Source organism: Notamacropus eugenii, chromosome 1 (assembly GCF_028372415.1).
Source record: "Notamacropus eugenii isolate mMacEug1 chromosome 1, mMacEug1.pri_v2, whole genome shotgun sequence".
Classification (NCBI taxonomy): Eukaryota; Metazoa; Chordata; class Mammalia; order Diprotodontia; family Macropodidae; genus Notamacropus; species Notamacropus eugenii.
Window position 1 is genome coordinate 719,663,151 of NC_092872.1, and position 23,965 is coordinate 719,687,115.

The following is a 23,965-nucleotide window of genomic DNA, read 5'->3' on the forward strand; positions in this document are numbered from 1 at the left end:
AGTTCTTCCCAGGCCTCAGGCTTAATCAGATACTGGCTGAGATGGTGGAGCACTTTCGGGTCTGGGAGGTTAACAACAGATGGGGTGGCAGAAGTAGCTCCCTCTGGAATTCCCAGATCCCAAGCAATTGGATGGACTGTCTCCCATCCTCTCAAGAGAACATGGGGAGATTTCGTGAACAGAGGGAAAAAGGAGATGGGAGCATTAACTAGAGAAAATTGGCTCCCCAACTTCTCCATCAGGTCCCTTTCCAGCAAGGGGACGGAGCTATAGGAGGGCATAAGAAAGGAATGTTTAAACAACAGATCCTCAAGTAGGCTGGGGAGGGGGTATGTCTGGAGACATTCTTGAGTTTCCCCTTCAATGTCTATGACCCAAGGGGTCAAGGGGTGGTTAGGGCCAGAGTAACTGGCTAAAGCAGAGAACTTAACCATCTTAAGGTGGGTAACCTTACCTTCAGTCTTTGTTTTTGCCCAGGGCTTGGTGAGAGAGGTGGAGAAAGTGTGAGCACTGCCACCACCCAGGCTTTCCCATTGTTCCAAGTCATCAGAAGACTGGAGAACAGGGTATTGGGGGCAGCTCCACCACTTTATCAACCTGAGGGGCCCTTCAGACAAATGGGACAAAAGTCCTTTCGAACCAAGGGAAAAATGTCTTGGCTTGGGTTTCTATCTCATCAACTACTTTAAGCAACTTGTGTCCCAGGGCTTAGATGTGGTAACCCAAAGCATTTGGTCAGTCTCCAAAGAATGAGAATCTACGTCTGTTCTACTTTTCCTAAAAGCTGTTACTATTTTTCTTCTTTAGATTAAATACATCCAATTCAATACTTAGCAGCTTTTCAACATTGCAATCACATTCTCTAACAGTTCAATTCACCATTTCACAGCATCCAGATCAAAAGAGAATTGAATTTCCGAAGAACATAATTGCATCACCCTCTAGGTATGATTTTTAAAGTTCACATTACTTACCAAATAATTTCCTAAAACCACAATAAAATTTTGAAGCATAACAAAAGTAACATTACAGATTGAAAACAAATTTTACTGTTCTGACCAGAAAACTTAAAACAAGACTTGTTGCCATTTAAATGACATCAATTCAGTTGAATATATTCTCCAAATTGTCGACTTACGCATTTTGTCCAGCTATGATGCGAACACTCTAGATTGATTGTCATGTTTTATAAAAATATTTGTATCAGAAAGTTTTGTTCTACCAAAGATCAAAATGAGTGCCCATCAACTGTTGAATAGGTAAAGAAATTACAATGTATTCGTTCAAAGGAATATTATTGAAGGATAATGAGAAACATCAGGATTTCAAGGAGAAAAGCTGTATTTTTATTTATTTATTTTTTTATTAATTTATTCAACTTTTAACATTCATTTTCACAAAATTTTGGGTTCCAAATTTTCTCCCCATTTCTCCCCTCTCCCCACCCCAAAACACCCAGCATTCTAATTGCCCCTATCACCAATCTGCCCTCTCTTCTATCATCCCTCCCTTCGCTTGTCCCCATCTTCTCTTTGTCCTGTAGGGCCAGGTAACTTTCTATACCCCTTTACCTGTATTTTTTATTCCGTAGTAGCGAGAACAGTACTCAACAGTTGATCCTAAAACTTTGAGTTCCAACTTCTCTTCATCCCTCCCCTCCCCACCCCTTCCCTTTGGAAGGCAAGCAATTCAATATAGGCCATATCTGTGTAGTTTTGCAAATGATTTCCATAATAATCATGTTGTGTAAGACTAACTATATTTCCCTCTATCCTATCCTGCCCCCCACTGCTTCTATTCTCCCTTTTGATCCTGTCCCTCCCCAAGAGTGTTGACTTCTAATTGCTCCCTCCTCCCACTGCCCTCTCTTCCATCATCCCCCCCACCCTGCTTATCCCCTTCTCCCCCACTTTCCTGTACTGTAAGATAGGTTTTCATACCAAAATGAGTTTGCATTTTATTCCTTCATTTAGTCGAATGTGATGAGAGTCAACTTCATGTTTTTCTCTCACCTCCTTTTTACCTCCACTAAAAAGTCTTTTGCTTGCCTCTTTTATGAGAAATAATTTGCCTCATTCCACTTCTCCCTTTCTCCTCCCAATATATTTCTCTCTCACCACTTAATTTCATTTTTTAAGATATAATCCCATCCTATTCAATTTACTCTGTGCTCTCTGTCTCTGTGTGTGTGTGCATGTGTGTGTAATCCCACGCATTACCCAGATACTGAAAAGTTTCAAGAGTTGCAAATATTTTCTTTCCATGTAGGAAAGTAAACAGTTCAACTTTAGTAAGTCCCTTGTGACTTCTCTTTGCTGCTTACTTTTTCATAATTCTCTTCATTCTTGTGTTTGAAAGTCAAATTTTCTTTTCAGCTCTGGTCTTTTCATCAGGAATGCTTGAAAGTCCCCAATGTCATTGAAAGATCATTTTTTCCCCTGAAGTATTATACTCAGTTTTGCTGGGTAGGTGATTCTTGGTTTTAGTCCTAGTTCCTTTGACTTCTGGAATATCCTATTCCACGCCCTTCGATCCCTTAATGTAAAACCTGCTAGATCTTGTGTTATCCTGATTGTATTTCCACAATACTTGAATTGTTTCTTTCTAGCTGCTTGCAATCTTTTCTCCTTGACCAGGGAACTCTGGAATTTGGCCACGATGTTCCTAGCAGTTTCTCTTTTTGGATCTCTTTCAGGAGGTTTCTTTCAATATTTATTTTGCTCCCTGGTTCTAGAATCTCAGGGCAGTTTTCCTTGATAATTTCATGAAAGATGATGTCTAGGCTCTTTTTTTGATCATACCTTTCAGGTAGTCCCATAATTTTTAAATTGTCTCTCCTGGATCTATTTTCCAGGTCAGTTGTTTTTCCAATGAGATATTTCACATTATCTTCCATTTTGTCATTCTGTTAGTTTTGTTTTGTGATTTCTTGGTTTCTCATAAAGTCATTAGCCTCCATCTGTTCTATTCTAATTTTGAAAGAACTGTTTTCTTCAGTGAGCTTTTGAACCTCCTTTTCCATTTGGCTAATTCTGCTTTTGAAAGCATTCTTCCCTTCATTGGCTTTTTGAATCTCTTTTGCCAATTGAGTTAGCCTATTTTTCAAGGTGTTACTTTCTTCAGCATTTTTTTGGGTCTCCTTTAGCAAGGTATTGACCTGCTTCTCATACTATTCTTTCATCTCTCTCATTTCTCTTCCCAGTTTTTCCTCCACCTCTCTTACTTGATTTTCAAAATCCTTTTTGAGCTCTTCCATGGCCTGAGCCCATGGTATATTTATTTTGGATGTGTGGGATACACAAGCCTTGACTTCTGTGTCTTTCCCTGATGGTAAGCATTGTTCTTCCTCATCAGAAAGGAAGGGAGGAGATATCTCTTCACCAGGAAAGTAACCTTCTGTGGTCTTATTTTTTTTCCCCCTTTTCTGGACATTTTCTCAGCCCGTGACTTGACTTCTGAGTTTTCTTTCCTCAGCCACCATGCCTCCAGATCCGCCCAGCCAGCGCTTGGGGTCTGAGATTTAAATGCTGCTTCCCAGCCTCAGGGCTTTGGGTGGGGGCAGGGCTGTTGTTCAGTGTGAGATTAAGTTCAGGTGCTCAGGTAGGGGCAGGGCTGCCTCACCGCTCGGTTCCCTCTGGGGGTTTATGCAGACACCTTCAACAGTGGATCCAGGCTCCTGCCCTTGTCCTCTGCTGCTGCCTCCCAAGGGGGCCTTAGTTACGGGGACAATCCACTCCCCTCTTGACCAGCCAAAGAGACCCTCTCACCGACCCTTCTCACTTGTGGGTGGAGAGACCCACGAGGCTACTGGAGATTCCATCCCTGAGGCCCGCTCAGATTTACTCCCCTCGGCGCTGCGCGGCCGAGGCAGGGCTGGGCTCTGCTCCAGGCCCAGTGCACTATGGACCTTTTGCATCAGGTTTTCAGGATTCTCTGGAACAGAAATCTCATCCACTGTGTTGTTCTGTGTCTTCTGCTGCTCCAGAATTTGTTGGGAGTTCTTCTTTCCAGATATTTTATGGGCTTCAGAGCTAGCATATGTGTGTCTTTCTACTCCTCCATCTTGGCTCCCAGAAAAGCTGTATCTTGAGGGATTTAATCAGAGTAAGTACATTTCGATGTTTAATGAGGTTTCTTATGTAGGGAAATCTATTGAGGGCTTGAGCAAGAGACTTAATCTTGTTAATTAGATCCCTAACTTTTATTTCCAGCAAGATTTTTCCCACATATACTTAAGTACTGTTCAAATCCAAGGAAAACCATTCAATACCACAGCAACAATTCTATCTTCCAACCACTGACTCCAAAGAGGCCAATGTTATATGAAACCATAAAACTGCAAAAAAAATACTCTAGGGAAAAGGCAGAGGGGGGTGACATTCCACACAATCAGTCAAAATGTGAATCTGCAGATGACTGAGGCCCAAGTCCTGAGCTTCTACCTGCAAAATTCAGACTCAAGTGGAAGAAAACAGGGAAAACCATTAGACCCTAAAGATATGATAAAATAGGATGACTTATGGATAGGAAATGACAGTGATGCATAGAGTGAGGGGATTAGGTCTGGGAGACAGAGTGGCTGAAGAGCCATTAACAGAGGTTCCTAACATTGTACAGGAGGCAACAACTAAATATATTCCAAAGAAATAGAGCAACAAATCAAAATGGCTGTTTGATGAAGCCTTACAAATAGCTAAGGAAAGAAGGAAAGGGAAAAGAAAAGGGGAGATTTCCTCCAAATGAATTCATAATTTATGAGATTAGCAAGGGGAGATGAGGTTTTCTTGAATGAGCATTGCAACAAAATAGAACAATCGAATGGGAAAGACAAAAGACCTTTGCAAGAAAATTTGAGTTATCAAGGGACTATTACTTGAAAACATGGGCATAAGGACTACTGGAGCCAAGATGGTAAGGTGAAGCACTGACTTGTCTAGGCTCTTCCAGATTCCCTTGAAAATAACCTTGCAATAATGGCTCAGAATCAGTTGTAGAGGAGTGAACCAGATTGCCAGCCTAGGACAGCTTGAAGAGTGAGCAGGAAAGGTGTCTCACCACAGTGGGAGAGTGCAGTAAAGTGAAGAAGCCAGTGGCAGGCTTCACCCTAGGGGGTCATGGCATATTTTAGGGAAGTCTTGAGAAACCTTGGGGTTTCTGAGATAAATTGAATCCCTTTTTAGGGTTTCATGCACTATATGAAATATACAATGTCTGATGAAGCCTGTGCTACAGGGAGAGAGGACAGCTCATTAATTAGATCCATCAGTTTTATCTCTAGGAAGATTTCTTCAGCATACATTTGCAGCACACCAACAAAAATTTATGAGATTCAGGTGATGACCTTCCCACAATTGTGGCTTTTACAAGGCTTCCTTCTACTGTGAATATTGTGCTCTCTACTGACCTGCCTCTTCCAAGGAAGGGCAGGTCCTCATTGAGCACGTACATAAGTCTTCTCTCCACTAGGAATCCTTGATATGAAGGAAGAGATGATCTCTGGCTGCAGACCTTCCCTGACTCCAGACAGTGCTTGACTATTAGGTGAAATTTCTGATGTCTAACATGCTCCATAGTCCATCTGAATGTCTTTGTACATTCATTTTGGGAATATGATTGTTATCTCAGGTGAATTCTGATAGGAAATAACTGATTACATTAATGAGATATGACCTCTAGAATGGATTTTCTGATGTGAGAGATGAATATTTCTCCCATATAAATAAACAATTAATGAATTAGGACTAAAGTTTTTCCCCATTTCCTCATTCAGAGATTGGCCACTCTGATTCAACCAATCTTTGAAGGGCAGGGTTGATGATCAGAAGAAATCATAGGCAAGACTTGCACAACTGTGAAAATTTAGATCTGATCAAAATTTAAACAGATTTTATTCTAGGTGAATTCTGGCCCATTGTGTTTTATTCAAACAGGTCTGAGGGGCAGTGGACCCATCTGGTCCAGATTGCCCTAGGTAAGGGCAATCTGGATAGACATAAGTCTCTTTCTCCAAAATAGAGTCAAGGTTCATGCCACTCCGCCCCCCCCCCCCCCCAAACGAATCCCTCATTAGAATGAGTCCAAATCTCATTATAATACTTATTTTGTCATTAAGTTTTAACTAATAAGAATTGATTTATGCCTGTAGGAAACTCCCACTTATCTGAGGCATGTAAGTGTTGAAAGGGCTCCATGATTCATCTCTGGTTTGTAAGAGATAGCTAAATGACCACTGTTTATTAATTATTAACTGGCCATAATTAAATGATTACCCGGAAATTATGTCTCTTCAGCTTTGCTTTCATCAGCATTGTATAGTAAAGTTAGAGTGTATCTAAAAAGTTTTGTCACATTTGATATCTCTCTTGTGTGTCTGCTACATGCAGCAAGTAGGGAGTTTAGTCTGAAAGTTTAGTTTTCTGAAAGCCTTTCTGCATTGCTTAAATTCATAAGGTTGCTCTCCATTGTGGATTCTCTGATGCACAGCAAGAGTGGAGCTAGAACTCAAAACCTTTCTACATTCATTACATTCGTAAGGTTTCTCTCCAGTGTGGGTTCTCTGGTGTACAGCAAAATGAGAGTTTCATCTGAAAGCCTTTCCACGTTGATTGCATTCATAAGGTTTCTCTCCAGTGTGGATTCTCTAGTGTGCCACAAGATTTGAGCTCTGTCTGAAAGTCTTTCCACATTGATTACATTCATAAGGTTACCTTCCAGTGTGATTCTGTGGTGTACAGCAATTTGGGAGTTTTGTCTAAAAACCTTTCCACACTGATTACATTCATAAGGTTTCTCTCCCGTGTGGATTCTCTGGTGTGCAGCAAGAATGGAGCTATATGTGAAAGGCTTTCCACATTGAGAACATTCATAATGTTTCTCCCCCTTATGGATTTTCTGATGTACAGTGAGATCATGTTTAAATCTGAATGCATTTCCACAGTGATTACATTCATAAGGTTTCTCACCATTGTGGATTCTCTGATGTTCAGAAAACTCAGAGCTCTGTGGGAATGCCTTAAGAAGTTTATCATATTCATAAGGTTGCTCTCTAGTCTCCATGCTCTGATGTACAGCAAGACTAGAGCTGCAACTCCCAGCCTTTTCACACTGATTACATTTATGAGGTTTCCTCTCACTGTGAATACTGTGATGAAAAAGGAAGGATGAGTGTTTACTGAAAGATACAGCACATTCATGAGACTCATGTAGTTTCTCTCCAGTATGACTTTTTTGAAAGTAAATCAGGGATGACTGTTGACCCATGGTTTGCCCACAACGATGACAACCATAAGGTTTCTCTCTTGTGTGGATTCCATCATTTATAGCATAGAGTTCTCTCCCAGTGAAGTCACAGTAGCTATCACCCATGAGGTTTTTTTGGTGTCTTTCCTTCACAGAAATCCTTAGCTTTTCAGTAGTCTCTTTCCTTCTAGGTCTAATAGTTCCTTCTGCAAAAAAACAAATAGTAAAACATATATACAGAGACACATGTACACACACATACAACTATAAACCTTTCCCTCCATTGCAGGAAAAGAAACTGATCTACATGATCCTTCCCCAGGTGCAGATAAAAGTCTTCAAAGACACAATCACAATTGTTTGAAAATGCCATTACTCAGATTTGTAGGATAACTTGACTTGCAAAGAGCTTTGCAGACAGTCATATTGGAGCCTCAGAAATACCTGTGAAAATGGCAGACTCAATGTTCTTACTACAACATAAAGTCAGGCCATGAGCTCAGAATGGCTGAGTGATAATGAAAACTATCCCTACAGCTGAGACTAGAACAAAAATCCTGCAAGTGGGAATGTTCTGTCCACAGAACTAGATGGGCCTTCTCCATGGTACTTACTTTTGTTCTACCTTTTTTTAAGAAACAATGTTATCTTTTAGTATGCTTGACTTTTTTCTCCCTTCCCTTTGGGTCTTCTTATTCTCTGAGACACAAAAATAGTGAAATTAGGCCAATTTAAGCCTACAGTGGGGTTTTTAAGTTCAAGGGAAAAGAAGAGTCAATCATTATCAATATGGTAACCTCTGTTGCCTTATTTTTAGAAACTGCCATGGCAACTGAGCAATGACAATGCTGATGAGTCAATAGCCAGCAACACTGGATCAGAGCTACCACCAGAAAGAAGTTTGGGACCCACTGAAGGCTCAGATACAGTAAGTTTTTATTACCAATAAAATATTTCCAAATTAAAATATGTACTTTTAAAAAGCAAAATAATATTATGCATGTAACAGACAACAGTATGTCATAAACATAATTTTTATATGTACTCAAAAAACAAAAGTACAGGTGACTCACTTCATTGCAATATTTGCTTTGCTGCTGAGATTTGGAATTGATTCTGTAATATCTCTGAGGTGTACCTGGATTTTTTCTTGTCCTGATTTGAATCTTTTTTCCCTAATTCTCCTCTCCTTAAACTATTATTTCACTCCTTGAATTCCCCTTTATTCCACTGTATCCCATTGGACTAGATATCTTTCTGCTACCAAAAACTCTCCTTTCCCTGGATCACCTAAGACCAAGGTTCCTGATCTCTTGCTTTTTCTCAACCATTTTCATGTTTCTATGACAGACTGGCAGCTCCTTGACAGCAGGGACTGCACCTTTTCCCTTCCTAAAATGTGGTGAGGTGCCTCGAAAACTGGAGCTGCTTAATCCATGCTTATTGACTGACTGGTCCGTGACTGACATCAGGCCCCAGATACTACCTGAATTCCTATGTTCTGGTCTGTTTCTTATTTGGCAAATGCAGGTTCTAGCCTCAGCCCTGTTACTCTCTTGCACCTTATCTCCTATTTGAGTGAACTTTATCTGGTCCTAACCCTCATGGGACCAGATGAGGTCTATACTAAAGATTGCAGAGACATCTTTTAAGGCTCCTGAAGTATCTTATACTATGGAACACCTAGGAATTTCTACTACTCACATCATCAGACTGAGAGTGGCTGTCAAATTCAATGAATCTGCCCAACAATTCTGCAAGAAGGGGCCAAAGATTGAGTCTTAGAGATCAAAGAAGGGACACAGGTAGATGATTTAGGTAAAGCATATATTTGAATTAATTCTAAGTGAGGCCACAGCCTTTGCTAGTACTTAGATGCTGCTGAATGGAGAGACAATCATAAAACTAGGCTGCCTGGATACACTACAAACTTAGGGTACGTATCTTCAGGGTGGACCTCACTGTGACAAGGGTATCCTTTGACCTTTCCCTGACTTCCTTGGGGTAGTTAGGTGGTGCACTGGAGAGAGCACTGGTTAGGAAGACTCAAGTCAAATCTAGCTTCAGACCCTTACTAGAGTTAGGACACTGGGCAAGTCACTTAAGGTTCTTGCCCTTGATTTCCTCATCTGTAAAAGGAGCCTGAAAAATAAATGGGAATAAACTCCAGTATCTTTTCCAAGAAAATCCCAAATGGCATTATGACTCACAAGTGACTGAAGGAATTGAAAACCATGTACCTCAGTCCTTATCTGGTACACCACAGGAGCTTTTCCAATTCCTTTAATTTTTTTCACGACTAACCTGTATTGCTTGTTCCCACTCTCCACCCCTCCACTCACCTTCTCAGCAGAGAAATTTGTCTTCTATTTTTTCTTTGAAAAAATTGGGTACTTTATTTGTGTGAAAAGTAACTTTTGATTGTGTTCATATAGTCCCTGGGTTTGTTTTGCCAGGTAAACTCCCAAATATTTTAGTGTCTACCCTAGCTTTAAATGTGATTTCTTTTTCTATCTCTTGCTGTTGGACTTTGTTACTAATATATAGGAATGCAGAAGATTTGTATGGGTTTATTTTGTAACTTGCAACTTTTCCAAAGTTGTTTAGTATTTGAAGTATTTTTGTATTTGAATCTCTGGGATTCTCTAAGTGTATCATATCATCTGCAAAGAGTGATAACTTAGTTTCTTCTTTGCCTATTCTAATTCCTTCAATTTCTTTATCTTGTCTAATTGCTATAGCTAACGTTTCTAGTACCATATTGAATATAATAGTGGTGAAAATGGATCTCCATGTTTCACCCTTGATCTTATTGGAAATGCACCTAGTTTATCTCCATTGCATATAATGCTTGCTGAAGGTTTTAGGTATATACTGCTTATTATTTTATGGAAAGTTCTCTTTATTCCTATGTTGTCCAGTGTTTTTAATAGGAATGTGTGCTGTATTTTGTCAAAAGCTTTTTCTGCATCTATTGAGATAATCAAGTGGTTTCTGTTAGTTTTGTTGTTGATATGATCGATAATGCTAATAGTTTTCCTAATATTGAACCAGCTCTGCATTTCTGGTATGAATACTACCTGGTCATAATGTATTATTCTCATGATAAGATGCTGTATTTGTTTTGCTAAAATCTTATTTAAAATAGTCTATATAGTATTGGAATTAACTGTTTTTAAATGTTTGATAGAATTTACTTGTAAATCCATCTGGCCCTGGAGATTTTTTCCTAGGGAGTTCATTAATGGATTGTTCAATTTCTTTTTCTGAGATGGGGTTGTTTAAGCATTCAACTCCCTCTTCTGTTAATCTGGGCAATTTCTATTATTTAACATACTCATCCATCTCATTTAGATTGTCGAATTTATGGACATAAAGTTGGGCAATGTAATTTCTAATTATTGTTTTAATTTCCTGCTCATTGGAGATGAGGTCACCCCTTTTATTTTTGATATTAGTAATTTGTTTTTTTCTTTTTTTAATCAAATTAATCAAAAGTTTATCAATTTTATTAGTTTTTTCATAAAACCAACAATTGGTTTTATTTATTAGTTCAATAGTTTTCTTAATTTCAATTTTATTAATCTCTCCTTTGGTTTTCAGTATTTCTAATTGGGTATTTACTTGGGGATCTGCAATTTGTTCTTTTTCTAGCTTTTTCAGCTGCATACTCAAGTCATTGATCTCCTCTTTCTCTATTTTATTCATGTAGGCATTCAAACACATAAGGTTTCCCCTAAGAGCTGCTTTTGCAGTATCCCATAAGATTTGGTTGGTTATCTCATTATTGTCATTCTCTTGAATGAAGTTGTTGATTGTTTCTATGATTTGTTGTTTAACCCACTCCTTCTTTAGGATTAGATTATTTAGTTTTGAATTAATTTTTGGTTTATCTTTCCATGGCCTTGTATTACATATAATTTTTACTGCATTATGATCTGAGAAGGATGCATTAACTATCTCTGCCTTTCTGCACTGGACTGTGATGTTTTTATGCTCTAGAACATGGCCAATTTTTGTATATGTGCCATGTACCACTGAGAAAAAGGTATATTCCTTTCTATTTCCATTTCAATTTTCTCCAGAGATCTATGATATCTACCTTATCCAGAGTTTTGTTTACTTCCTTAACCTCTTTCTTGTTTATTTTGAGGTTAGATTTATCCAGTTCAGAGAGGGGGAGGTTGAGGTGCCCCAGCAGTATAGTTTTGCTGTCTATTTCTTCCTTTGCCTCCTCCAACCTCTCCTCTAAGAATTTGGATGCTATACCACTTGAAGCATAAATGTTTAGTAATGACATTGCTACAACACATTTTAGCAGGATATGGTTTATTTCCTTATCTCTTTTGATTAGATCTATTTCTGCTTTTGCTTTGTCTGAGATTAGGATTGCTACCCCTGCCTTTTCTGCATCAGCTGAAGCACAATATATTCTGCTCCAACCTTTTACCTTCACCCTGTGTGTATTCCCCCATTTCAAATGTGTTTCTTGTAAACAACATATTGTTCGATTATGATCCAAAATATCAAAGGGATTAATGAAAAGAAATGCTAGGAAAGGTGGCCTAGCACTACCAGATCTCAGATTGTATTATAAAGCAGCAATTATCAAAACCACTTGGTACTGGCTAAGAAACAGAAGAGTAGACAAGTGGAATAGGCTAGGTACTCACGACACAGTGGGCAATGAATATAGCAAACTACTGTTTGATAAACCCAAGGACCCCAGCTTCTGGGATAAGAATTCAATGTTTGATAAAAATTGCTGGGAAAAGTGGATAACAGTGTGGTGGAAACTACACCTGGACCAATGCCTGACAGTGTACACAAGAATAAAGTCCAAATGGGTACATGATCTAGGTATAAAGATTGATACTAAGGACAAATTGGAGGAGCAAGAAATACTGTAATTATGAGATTTATGGAAAAAGGAAGAATTTTTGACTAAAGAAGAGGTAGAAAGCATTATGAAGTGCAAAATGGATAATTTTGATTACATTAAACTGAAAAGTTTATGCACAACCAAACCCAATGCAACCAAAATTCAGAGGGATGTAGTATATTGGGAAAGAATTTTTACATCTAATCTCAGGAATAAAGGCCTCATTTCTAGAATACATAGAGAACTAAGTCAAATGTACAACAATACAAGTCATTCCCCAAATGATAAATGGTCAAAGGATATGAACAAGCAATTTTCAGAGGAAGAAATTAAAGATATGTATAATCATATGAAAAAATACTCTAAAGCACTTTTGATTAGAGAGATGCAAATGAAAACAACTCTGAGGTACCACATCACACCTATCAGGCTGACTAACATGACAAAACAGGAAGATGATAAATGTTGGAGAGGATGTGGGAGAGTTGGAACAGTAATTCATGGTTGGTGGAGCTGTGAGCTCCTCCAACCATTCTGGAGAGTGGTTTGGAACTATTCCCAATGGGCTACAAAAATGTGCATACCCTTTGACCCAGCAATATCATTTCTAGGACTATATCCCCAAGAGATTATAAAAATGGGAAAGGGTCCCACATGTACAAAAATATTTATAGCAGCACTCTTTGTAGTGGCCAAAAACTGGAAATCAAGGGGATGCCCATCAACTGGGGAATGGCTGAATAAATTATGGTATGTAAATGTAACGGAATACTGTTGTGCTATAAGAAATGATGAAGAAGAAGACTTCAGAGATGCCTGGAAAGACTTTTATGATCTGATGCTGAGTGAAGGGAGCAGAACCAGGAGAACTTTGTGCACAGCAATGACTACAGTGTGTGAGAGTTTTGTTCTGGTAGGCTTGGAACTTCATAGCAATGCATGGACTTAAAAAAAAAATCCCAAAGGTCTTCTAAGGCAAAATGCCCTCAACATCCAGAGAAAGAACTATGGAATTAAACTGCAGAATGTAGCAGAATTTTTTTTGCATGTGTATTATGTTTTGGTTTGTTATATGATTTCTCCCATTCATTTTGGTTAATCTATACAGCGTGACTATAGTTAAAATGTATTTAATGGGAATGTATGTGTGGATCCTATATAGAACTGTAGGCCATCTTGGGGAGGGAGGGGGAACATGTGAGGTAGGTAGGGAAAAAAATCTTAAGTTTTATTCTAGTGATTGTAGAACACTAAAAATAAATAAAATTTAAAAAGAAAGAAAAAATTGGATACTTATCAAGAACTATCTTATCCTCCTCATCTTCTATGAGTCAGATGAAATGATGTTCCATCTTCTAGCTAAAGGAAACACCTTTCCACGTTTAAACCAATTGATTCCAGGACTTTATCTTCCTCAGTATACTGCCCCCTCCAGCATTCCCTTTTTTCACTACTTTCCAGTCTCTCCCACACTAATGACTCCTTCCCTACTACTACAAACCATTTCTCTCTAATGCTCAAAACATGATCACTTGACCCATTCAATCCCAGAGATATTTTTCCAGCGTCTTTTTTCCACTTCTCGGCTAAATAGCAGGAGGTACAACTGGTGTCTCCAATTCCTTTCTCTGAAATTCTCTGCGGTCTAGCTCCCAGTTTCATTGTTCAACTGAAATTCCTCTCTCCAAAATTACCAAAAACCTGCAAGTTGTTAAATTCACTAGTCATTTCTTCATCCTCAACTTTCTTTCCTTCTCTACAGCTTTTCATAGGCAATCACGCTTCTTTTTCTCTCTCACTCTTTCTGGGATTTAGCAACACTAATCTCATTGTTCCCCAAACCAAACTCATTCTCTTTCCTTCAACCCTCCCATCTTCCTACTTTCCTAATGCTCTCCAATGCATCCTCCCATTAGAGCAGGTTCATAAATGAGGTGTCATGCATTCCTCACTGACTTTCACAAACACTTCTGTCCCCCATATTCAATCTTCTCCTAAGTCCTCTGGTTTCACCCAAATAACATCTCTCCCATACACCCCCTTCTCTCCCAACACTTCCACTGTCTTGATTCAGGTTCCAAACACCACACACCAGAGTTATTCCAAGAACCTTATACTTGGTCAAGCTGCTTCAACTGTCCCTCCACTCCCTATACTCCACCATTCACTTACAAAGATCATCTTCCTAAAATTCTTGACTGACCATATCACCACATTCTTAACAATCTCCTGTGGCTCCCTAGGAAGATGATCTAATATAAAATCTGTTCTAAAGCTATTAATCATCCACCTTCTCTTTACATACCACTCTCCTGTTCTTGTAAATATTCTTTTGCTTCACATCCCCACCAAACATGCCATAATCCACTGGTATGGGCCTCACTTGTGTTCTGTGAAGAGGCCACTCCACCTGCCAAATGTTTGGGCTTTCTAAGCCATCTCCAGACATGGAATGCCATCCCAGCTTCCCTGAAACCCCAGCTAGAGCCCACCCTCCACAATAAGCCTTTCCAGTCCTCCTTCACTATAGTACATTCCCTCTCTCAATGAGATCCAATGTCTTGTTTGTAACAGGTTTCTAAATGATTGCTGGCATGTCATGTGCCCACACAGTCCATGAACACCAGGAGAGCAAGGGATGTTCCTTGTATCTCTTTATATTGCTTAAGAGAGGGTATGGCACATAGCAGCAACTTTCTAAGTCTTCATTGATAAGAAAAATGCCTAAGAAAGAGACCATATTTAAAAGCCTAACCCCCTTTTGCACTTCCAGGGAAGTTCCATGGCCCCAAATTCTAAACAATGCATTTTTTTTTTTTGATCATAGATTTATCAGTAGGAGAAAGCTTATTTGCATGGTATCTAACTTTCTAATTTTACAGATGGGGAAACTGAGAATCAGTGGGGTTCAGTGATTTGTGCACAGACTCACTGCTAAAAGTCTCTGAAAAAGAATCCCAATTCAGGTGTTCCTTCCCCCAAATCTAGCACTTGCTTAGCTACAACACCAAGAGACACAGCTCTCATGTGCCTGCTTTTACCTCACTCTCCTGGACAGCAGCTCCTCAGGCCTTCTTTTTCCAGCATCAATGGCACCTCCCTTTCCTCCAAATAAGAAACCAAATATTCTCTGGGAACTGGAAGCCCTGATAATGTGTGAAAAGGAATGAACATGGAGAAATACTTAGAATTTAGTTCTCTTTAGGGAAAACAGTGTACATACAAAGCTACTCCATTTAGAGAATCACTCCTTCATGTTCACAAACATCTGGCTTATTCTTCTCTTAATGGTTGTAATAAAAGCAACCAAAACAGGATGTGCCAGATCAGCATTCAGCTCCAGCAGACTAGAGCTTGATGGATCAGCTCTGGCTCTGTCTCCTCCTCAACTCCTCACCCCATGAAACTTATAAAAATCTGGTTACTGTTCATTCAGCAAATCACTGCTCTTCTGGTGAGATTCTCCTTTTGGGGAACTTGATGAACCTCAGTTAGTCAAATTCTAACTCTTGGCCAGTCTCTTTTTCCTGCCATTGTTAGGGGTATGCAATCAAGGATGACAAGATGCTGGCCAGAAGTCCTTAAGCATGGTTTCCACAGCATTTATTTTTGAGAACTTTGGGGAAATGTGGGGGAGATCATGGAGCCAACTGGGAATCAGAAAATTTGAACATAGTGCAGCTTCTTGATAGGAAGATGGACTCATTGCAGAGTTCCCATTATCTAGAAATTAGAGGCAGCTGGTAGTATAGTGGAGAGAGGCCTGAGACTAGAGTGAGGGATGCCAGGGTTTAAATCCAGCCTCAGACAGTTACTAAATGTGTGTGTCTGGAAAAGTCACTTAACCTATGTTTGCTTCAGTTTTCTCAAATGCCAGATTGGGATAACAGTATGAGCCAATAACATAATATTGTAAAGAAAAGACTTAACCCCACAGCTGATGAACAGCAAATGAAAAGAAAGGCTCATCTCCCTCTGTCCTTTCCCACCACCTGTGTTGTATACTGGAGGCAATTTAAAGAAAGATTAAGGACAAATGTGAGACACTAGGCACAACTAGAAATTGTGACGTACAAAGTGATGCTTCTCAAAAAGAAGGATATCCTAAATACTTGGCCCATCCCAAAGAGGAAGAGGTTACAAAGAGAAGCAGGCTGAACACTTTTCAGATATTTGGTAGACAAAATTAATATCCAGGGAGAGGTTGGACTAAATACTCCATAGGATTAGTTCTACATCTGAGATGCTTTCACACTGACCTACCTCAAGCTACCTAGGATTGCCAAGAGACAGTTTCAGGAGCAACAACAGAACATACGTGTTATCTTCTCACAATGTACTGACCTTCTAGAGGAAAACCAGGCAGCAGAAACACCCTGTCTCTTGGACACTGGAGACCAGAACATTTCCCTTTCTAGTAATAGATAAGTGCTCCAATGTCAGCACACTGAAAAATGAAGATATTTCCTTTGGTAGCAGAATAAGAGTGGCCAGGGGAAATGTCCTTACCCAGGGAAAGCTGGTTGTGGGTATTCTCCAGCACGACTGCCTTGTAAAACTGCTTCTGAGAATGGTCTAAGAGGTCCCATTCCTCAGGGGTGAAGTCCACAGACACATCTTGGAATGTCACCAGCTCCGAAACCATCAAGAATCACAAGATTTAGACCTGAGAAACACTCCAGAATTCAGGCAGTCTAACCCTCATCAAGTGAGAAGAGGAAACTGAAGCACAAAAAGGGAACTAACCTAAAAGTCTTACCCTCTTTTAGTGAGAATCAACATTTAAAACCAGTCATTAAGAGGTCAATGAAAACTTGAGAGACATATTTGATATGATCAGTTGGAATAAAGTGGAGGAATGTCTTACTATGGAATCTGGGACAAATGTGTCTTTTGTCTGTGAGACAGAAAAACCAAAGGAAGAGAGAGAAGTGAAATTTCTTCCTTATCAGAAAGGATAAAAAATAATATTTTATCAACAATGTTCTGTCAGGTTTGTGAGAAGCTGACAAGTAGAGCATGTTCTGGGATGTGAGGGGGAGAATGTTTGATTATAGAAAAGAGAGAGAAGAAAAAGAAAAAAATCTGGTTAATTTCCTGAAAGTCTGAAACAAAGTCTTATCTAGATAAAACATGAAAAGGATTCATAAGATAAGACTAATTACAATCTAGACTGAACTGAAGGAGATGAGACTTTCCAGCCAAGTGAAGGAGAATTATCTGTTATTACAGTGTCTTGGGGTTGCCCTTTGTATAATATGTCATGGCCAAAACATCTAATGTCTTTTCTTTATGATTGCTTTCATTTCTCAATAACATATATTTCCTTATGAAAGTATTTAGCCAGAGTTGTTCATTTTTGTTGTTCTTTGTGTTCAAAGCAGACCAAAAGGACATCACTATGTAAGGGTTAAAGTACAATGTGTCTGACCATGGATGATCAGACTAATAGAGGCCACAAGGCTCTACCACAGGGTGGCAACAAATAGTGCTCATGAACATTTAGGGTGGAGAGGCCTCCCAATTTCCACATCTCACTATTCTTTTGAAATATTGCAATTCTGCTTTGCTAGCACAGCTTGTTCTTTGATGTTCATAAGCTATGCTGGGTGGTCCTTTGCCACCATTTCCCATGTCTCACCACTGATTCCAAAATTCTTCAGAGAGACCTTGGGAATATGGCCTTCTACTATGTCTTCTGACCACACTGAGTGGCTTCTTTGCATGTGTTCTCCATGAAATAGTCTTTTAGGCAAACATCCTTTTGGCATTTGAACAACATGGCCAGTCCATCAGAGTTGTGCTCCCTGCTGCAGAACGTGAATGACCGGCAATCTAACTTGAGAAAGGACCTCAGTGTTCAGTGCTTTGCCAGCCACATGACCTTCAGAGTCTCCTTAAGAGAATTCAAATGGGATTCAAAGAAGATTCACAATTTCTCCATTTGCTGCTGTCAATGGCTGGTGCCATGCTGAATGGTGGACAACTTCAATTTTCTTTTTCTACATTTTCTGAAAAATTACTTCCCTCTACTACGTTATTTTTTTAATATTTGTTGTTTTTAAATTTTTAGAGCTCCAAATTCTTTCCTTCTTTCCCTCTATTCCCTCCCCCCTAATTTAGATAATAAGCAATAAGATATAGGTTGTACATATTCAATCATGGAAAACATTTCTGTATTAGTAATTTTGTACAAAAAGATGGAAAAAAAAGAAAACGAATGTAATAAAAAAGGTGAAAAATAGCATGCTCCAGTCTGTATAGCGAAAAGTATCAGTCCTTTCTCTGGAAACAGGTAGTAGACTTTAGCATTAGTGCTTTGGGCATTTTCTTGGATCATTGCATTGCTGAGAAGAGCTAAGTCACTCACAGTTCTTCACTGAACCACATTGCTGCTACTGTATACAAGATTCTCCTGGTTCTGTTCAATTCATGTTGCATCAGTTCAAGTAAGTCTTTCTGGGTATTTCTGAAATCATCCATTTCATTTTTTATAGCACAATAATATCCGATTACAATCATATACATCAGCGAAATGATGACATGACTTGCACTTGCCTTTGTTTTGAGTGAGGGAGGCTGTCCAGGTCACCAGTCTCACCTCCTCCAGAGTCATCTGAATCCAGTGACCAGATATGCATCAGGATGAGTGAAGATGACCCAGGATTAGGCAATTGGGGTTAACTGACTTGCCCAAGGTCACACAGCTAGTGAGTGTCAAGTGTCTGCATGGATACAGGAGCAAAGACAAGACACTAGAGAGAATAGAGGAATGAGTAAAAAGGTCTTAGGAGGGCAGCAACTGGGGATGAGAGGTAATTAGTGATTGTAATGTCAATATGCCATGGATTAATTCAAAGGACAGGGAACAGGATGGTGTTGTTACTGCTATTTTCAATTTCCTGCCTATTTTTGTAAAGAAACAATCCATAGGGAGGGGATTGCTAGCCTCACAGACAATCCTCTTTGTCTATGGAAATGGCCTCTTTGGGGGTCAAGTCCGAGGACAGAATGCATTCACCTGGGGTGGGGGTCTGCAGCTGACAAGGGCCATTCCTTCTGGCTCCACTCTCAGCTTGGGCCAGGCTTTGGCCTACTACAGATTGAGTTGGAGAGAGAGAAGGATCCCAGGGCGGGAGGCTAGCCTACAGGAAGTTACAGGGGGTGGGGCCATGCCCGCAAGACAGAGAATGAATCCCAGATGTAGGGTCAGGCTTGATAAAGATAGTCCCACCATCTCCTACTACTATTCTTTTCCCTTCCTTTCCCCCATTCTCATTCAGATAACAAGGGGCAGTAGGTGCTTGGGATACCATACAAGATAAGAGCAATCAGAGCCTCAATGGCTCCAGAATCAGAGATTTCCCTCTGACTGGGTTGAGGACCTGAGCAGAAGAGAGCAATCCAGCTCCTGACCTTTCCCCCAGGGCCCTCACCCCAACCTAGACACAGAGTGATCCTCTCAGTCCTGTATTTGTGGCCCCCACCAAACCCAACCTTTCTTAGTGGGTTACCTTGGAATCACATCCAGGCCCCTTCTCCTTTACCTCAGGATCACCATAGGCAATCTGCCACCCCTCAAACTCACCCAAAATATTCCCACATTCTTTCATTTTCTCTATAAAAGTCAGTGTTGACCCAACCAAACGGGCAGATTAAAAAAAATCTCACCCTCCTCTATGGGCAACACAATCAGCCTTGTCTCTGAATGAAAAAAGGCCTGAGCGGTCCAATTCCTTGGAGGCAGATCCAGGCCTTCACACTGGCAATTCCAGGGTCACTCAAGACTTTTACTTGTGTTTCACTCAAGACCGGATTCCTGGGTCCCTGAGGGTAAGGTTTGAATTTTGTGAAAATTCAAAAATTCCATCGTAAATCTGGGGGAGGAGTAACCTCAGACCCTTGAGAAGTGATCGGGAGTCTGGAAAAGAGTTAGCAGGAGGAACCTTGTCCAGAAACCAGGTTGGGGAGGGAGGATTGCTCCAGGGGGACCTGGTGCTAGACTTACCACAGGGTCAGAGGGGGAGGATGAGATCCAATGGGATGAACATCCAGCAGGTCTGTGAGGGGCTGGCTCAGACCTATCTGGCACCTGCACCAAGAGATGGCCTCCAGAAGGCAGAGATCTCAGGTCCAAGAGAAGACAGAGTGATCCCACATCTGAGGAAAGAAGGCAGAGGGAGCTCCAGTACAAGGGTAGAAGGCAGAAAGATCTCAGCTCGAGGGAAGAAGGCAGAGCAATCTCAGCACAAGTTCCAGTTTTCAGCCCACCCACTCTGGAAGGCTCCTCCCAGCCTCTGAGGCCCCCAAGAAGGGCCCTTTCCTCCAGTCACACTCAGGGTCAGGCACTCAGGACCCTTTCTCCCTCTCCTCCCTAAGCCCTGCCCTCCATCACCTGGACAGCCTTGGCCACTGGGATTGATGGGGTTCAGACTCTGGGGGCCTCCTTGAGCTCCCCTTGAATATTCCCACTTAATTTGGCCTTTCTTACTCAAATCTAATCTTCCCATTCGTTCCAGCAGTCTCTGGAAGCTCCTCAAGATCTGTATTCATTCCCATACTGCCTCTATCAAGATCTCTAAATTGTCCCACCTGCTTCCCACCCAAACCTTCCAGGATCTGATATCTCCTGATAGCCTCCAGCTGTTTCCAGCCTTTGACCCTCCTTGGATTCCCTCCTTGAAGTTCTCCTCAAGACCCTTCCTAAATCCCTCCTCCGATCACCCTGGCCTACCAGACTACCCCCCAGATCCCTCCTATACTCTTTTCTGTATTTAAGTTTTATCTTGCCTCCATGAAGATGGTCAGATTCAATCCAGCTCAGACTCTGTCTAGCTGGGATTCTATCTGGCCCGCTTGTGAATACAAGCATCACAAATGCTTAGGCTCCTAAAGAGGCAACCCAATTTGGCGAATCTTTAATAAACTTTGTTTTCTTTGGCTTTAAGAAGGCTTGAGTCGAATTCATTCAAGCACAACCCAGACTGTTGGTATCGTGGGGTCCACAATCAGCCCTCAACCTCATCAGGATGACCCCTCTTCTGCCCTAGACTCCATCCAGGCCGCCCTCGAATCCAGAGTTCCTGTTCCACGTGGGTCACCCCCTCACCCCCAGGTTGGTCTTCTCTGAAAGCTCCTCCTCCTCCATCATCCTCATACCTGATTTCTTATTGGAGAAAAGATTCAGGACTTTAGGAGTTGGGAGGGGGAGAACAAGGCAGAGGCAACCTGGAAATTTCCAGGTGAGCTGGGGATTTACACCCAAACAAAACCGAGTTTGAGGATGGAGATTGCTCACCAAATGCAGGTAGTGTGATTAGCATATTCTCCTAGCTTGAATTAGAATGTGGCTCATTTAAAATCAGATCCCAGCAGGATTGATTATTGGGATGTTAGACCAGCTAAGGGCAGATCCACCCTTAATGTGAAGAAGACTTAAAATTCGGCATTTGAGGGTGTGTGTTAGTGATGAGGATGAGGGGTGCTGGAGACCCTGAAATACCAACATGTTGGGTCCTGCTGAATGAATTCCACACCAGCCTTCTTAAAGCCAAAGAAAACAAAGTTTATTAAAGATTCGCCACCTTAGGTTGAGTCTTAAGGAACTTAAGCATTTGTAATGCTTGTATTCCACAATCAGGGCAGATAGAAGCTGATAATATTTAATATGGTTGACCTAAGAACTTGGTTAAAGAAAAGGCAACAGGCTAAATGCATACATTTTATAATTTAATTAATTAATTAATTAATCAATTCCCCATAAAGAAAACAGTTACATATGATAATGTTTAATATAAAATTTTAGAATAATCTCTTTGTTCTCTCTGAAGCAAACTCAGAGGGTGCCTCTTCCTATGTCAACAAAGCCAGCCAAGGCTGACTTAACATTCCTTAAGAGACCTTTAACCTAAGACACTATCTCGAATAATGGGACATTTTCCATATCTTAATATTTGTAGACATATACTATGTTATGGCATGTTAATGGTAAAGAAAACACAGACATCTTAGGTCGTAATTTCTATTGAACTTTGTTTACCCTTTCCTATGTCAGTTATCTGTTTAGGGCAGGAAGCCTGCCACTTACTAGTGGTGGGATTTCCTTCTTTATCACCGAGACATATGTTTACCCAGCTGGAATCCCAAGGCCTGACCAACATTACTTTGTTAATTGTCTTGTCTTTCTAAATTTATGATTTGTTCAACTAGGAGAGTTCCTTTCTCACGGCAAAATGTATGTAAGTCAGAAGATTTCTGCACTGGATAGCCAGAACATTTCTGGCTCCATAATGCATTACGTTACCGTTGTCTTTAATAGGGAATTGATCAATTAATTAATTAAATCATAAAATGTATGCATTAGCCTGTTGCCTTTTCTTAATAAAGTTTTCAGGTCAACACATAGCACTATGGAGTCAGAGGTGACTCTGACGACCTAGTACAGAAATCATCTGTCTTAAGTATATTTTGCCATGAGAAAGAAACTCTCCTAATTGAGCAAATCATAAATTTAGTAAGACAGGACAATTAACAAAGCAATGTCAGTCTGGCCTTGCGATTCCAGGCTGGGTAAACATATGTCTGGGTGACAAGGAAGGAAATCCCACCACCAGTGAGTGGCAGGCTTCCTGCCCTAAACAGATAACTGACATAGGAAAGGGTAAACAAAGTTCAATAGAAATTATGACCTAAGATGTCTATATTTTCTTTACCATTAATATGCCATAACATAGTATATGTCTGTAGATAATAAGATATAAAGGAAAGTCCCATTATTCAAGATAGTATCTTAGGTTAAAGGTCTCCTAAGGAATGTAGAGTCAGCCTTGGATGGCTTTGTTGACATAGGAAGAGGCACCCTCTGAGTTTACTTCAGAGAGAACTAAGAGATTATTCCAAAATTTTATAATAAACATTATCAATATAAATTTTAGACTTTAGTAAGGGCCAAAGTGTGAATTAAGAAGAGCCTGAACCTAATAGTCTCCTTTGTTTAAAGGATGCCTTTTGATGGGCAAATGGGACTTCCTTATCCGACCCTTCTTCTAGCATCCTAGTGTTAAGAGAAAAACACAAATACCTTGGGGTGTGACTTCAGCTTTGTCAAACTCTGTTAAGATAAACAACTTCAAAGGCCTGTTTAGGACAGGATATCTGTTATCTGGGTGATGGGACTTTTTCCTTATCTTAAATCCAAGAGACAGCTATGGAAAGAAGATGCCCATAGCTTGGGATCATAAAACCCAACTGACACCACTTTGTTTACAATGTGTTTATCTAAGAGAACTCCTTCCTCATGGCAAAATGTACTTAAGACAGTCAATTTCTGTACTAAGTCAGACAGTTCTGATCCTGGCTCCATAAGCTATGTAACTGTTATCTTTATGGGGAATTGATTAATTAATTAAATCATAAAATGTATGCACTTAGCCTGTTGCCTTTTCTCTCTAACCAAGTTTTCAGGTCAACAAATCTTAACTAGACATAGTCTGAGTTGGATTGAATCTGAGGGCCTTCATGGAGGCAAGACGGACCTTAAATAGAGAAAAGACTGTAGGAGGGATGGGGGGGGGAGGCGCGGTCTGGTAGTCTCAGGTGATGGGAGGAAGGGTTTAGGGGGGGTTTTGAGGAGATTGGGGAAACTAGTGATGTGGTTGGGTGGGATGTAGGTGGGGCAATCCAGTGTTAACAGGCAATGGAAGGCCATGCTAGGCCTAGGGAAACAGATTTGAATATGAAAGATTCAGGAGGACCTGGCTACAAATTTGAGTATGAAAGGCCAGGTTAAGTGGCAAGATTCAGGGGGAACCGATGTGCAAATTTGAGTATGAAAGGCCAGGTGGA

At 40.4% G+C, this 23,965-nt stretch overlaps 1 long non-coding RNA gene across 1 annotated transcript in view; it reads left to right on the forward strand.

Annotated features, from left to right (window-relative positions):
* Positions 1 to 7,975: 7,975 nt before the first annotated feature.
* Positions 7,976 to 23,965, forward strand: part of LOC140522156 (uncharacterized) — a 47,366-nt gene continuing 31,376 nt past the window's right edge. The window contains exon 1 of the long non-coding RNA XR_011973233.1: positions 7,976 to 8,167. This is a non-coding gene — a long non-coding RNA (uncharacterized lncRNA). The remainder of the gene's footprint in view (positions 8,168 to 23,965) is intronic.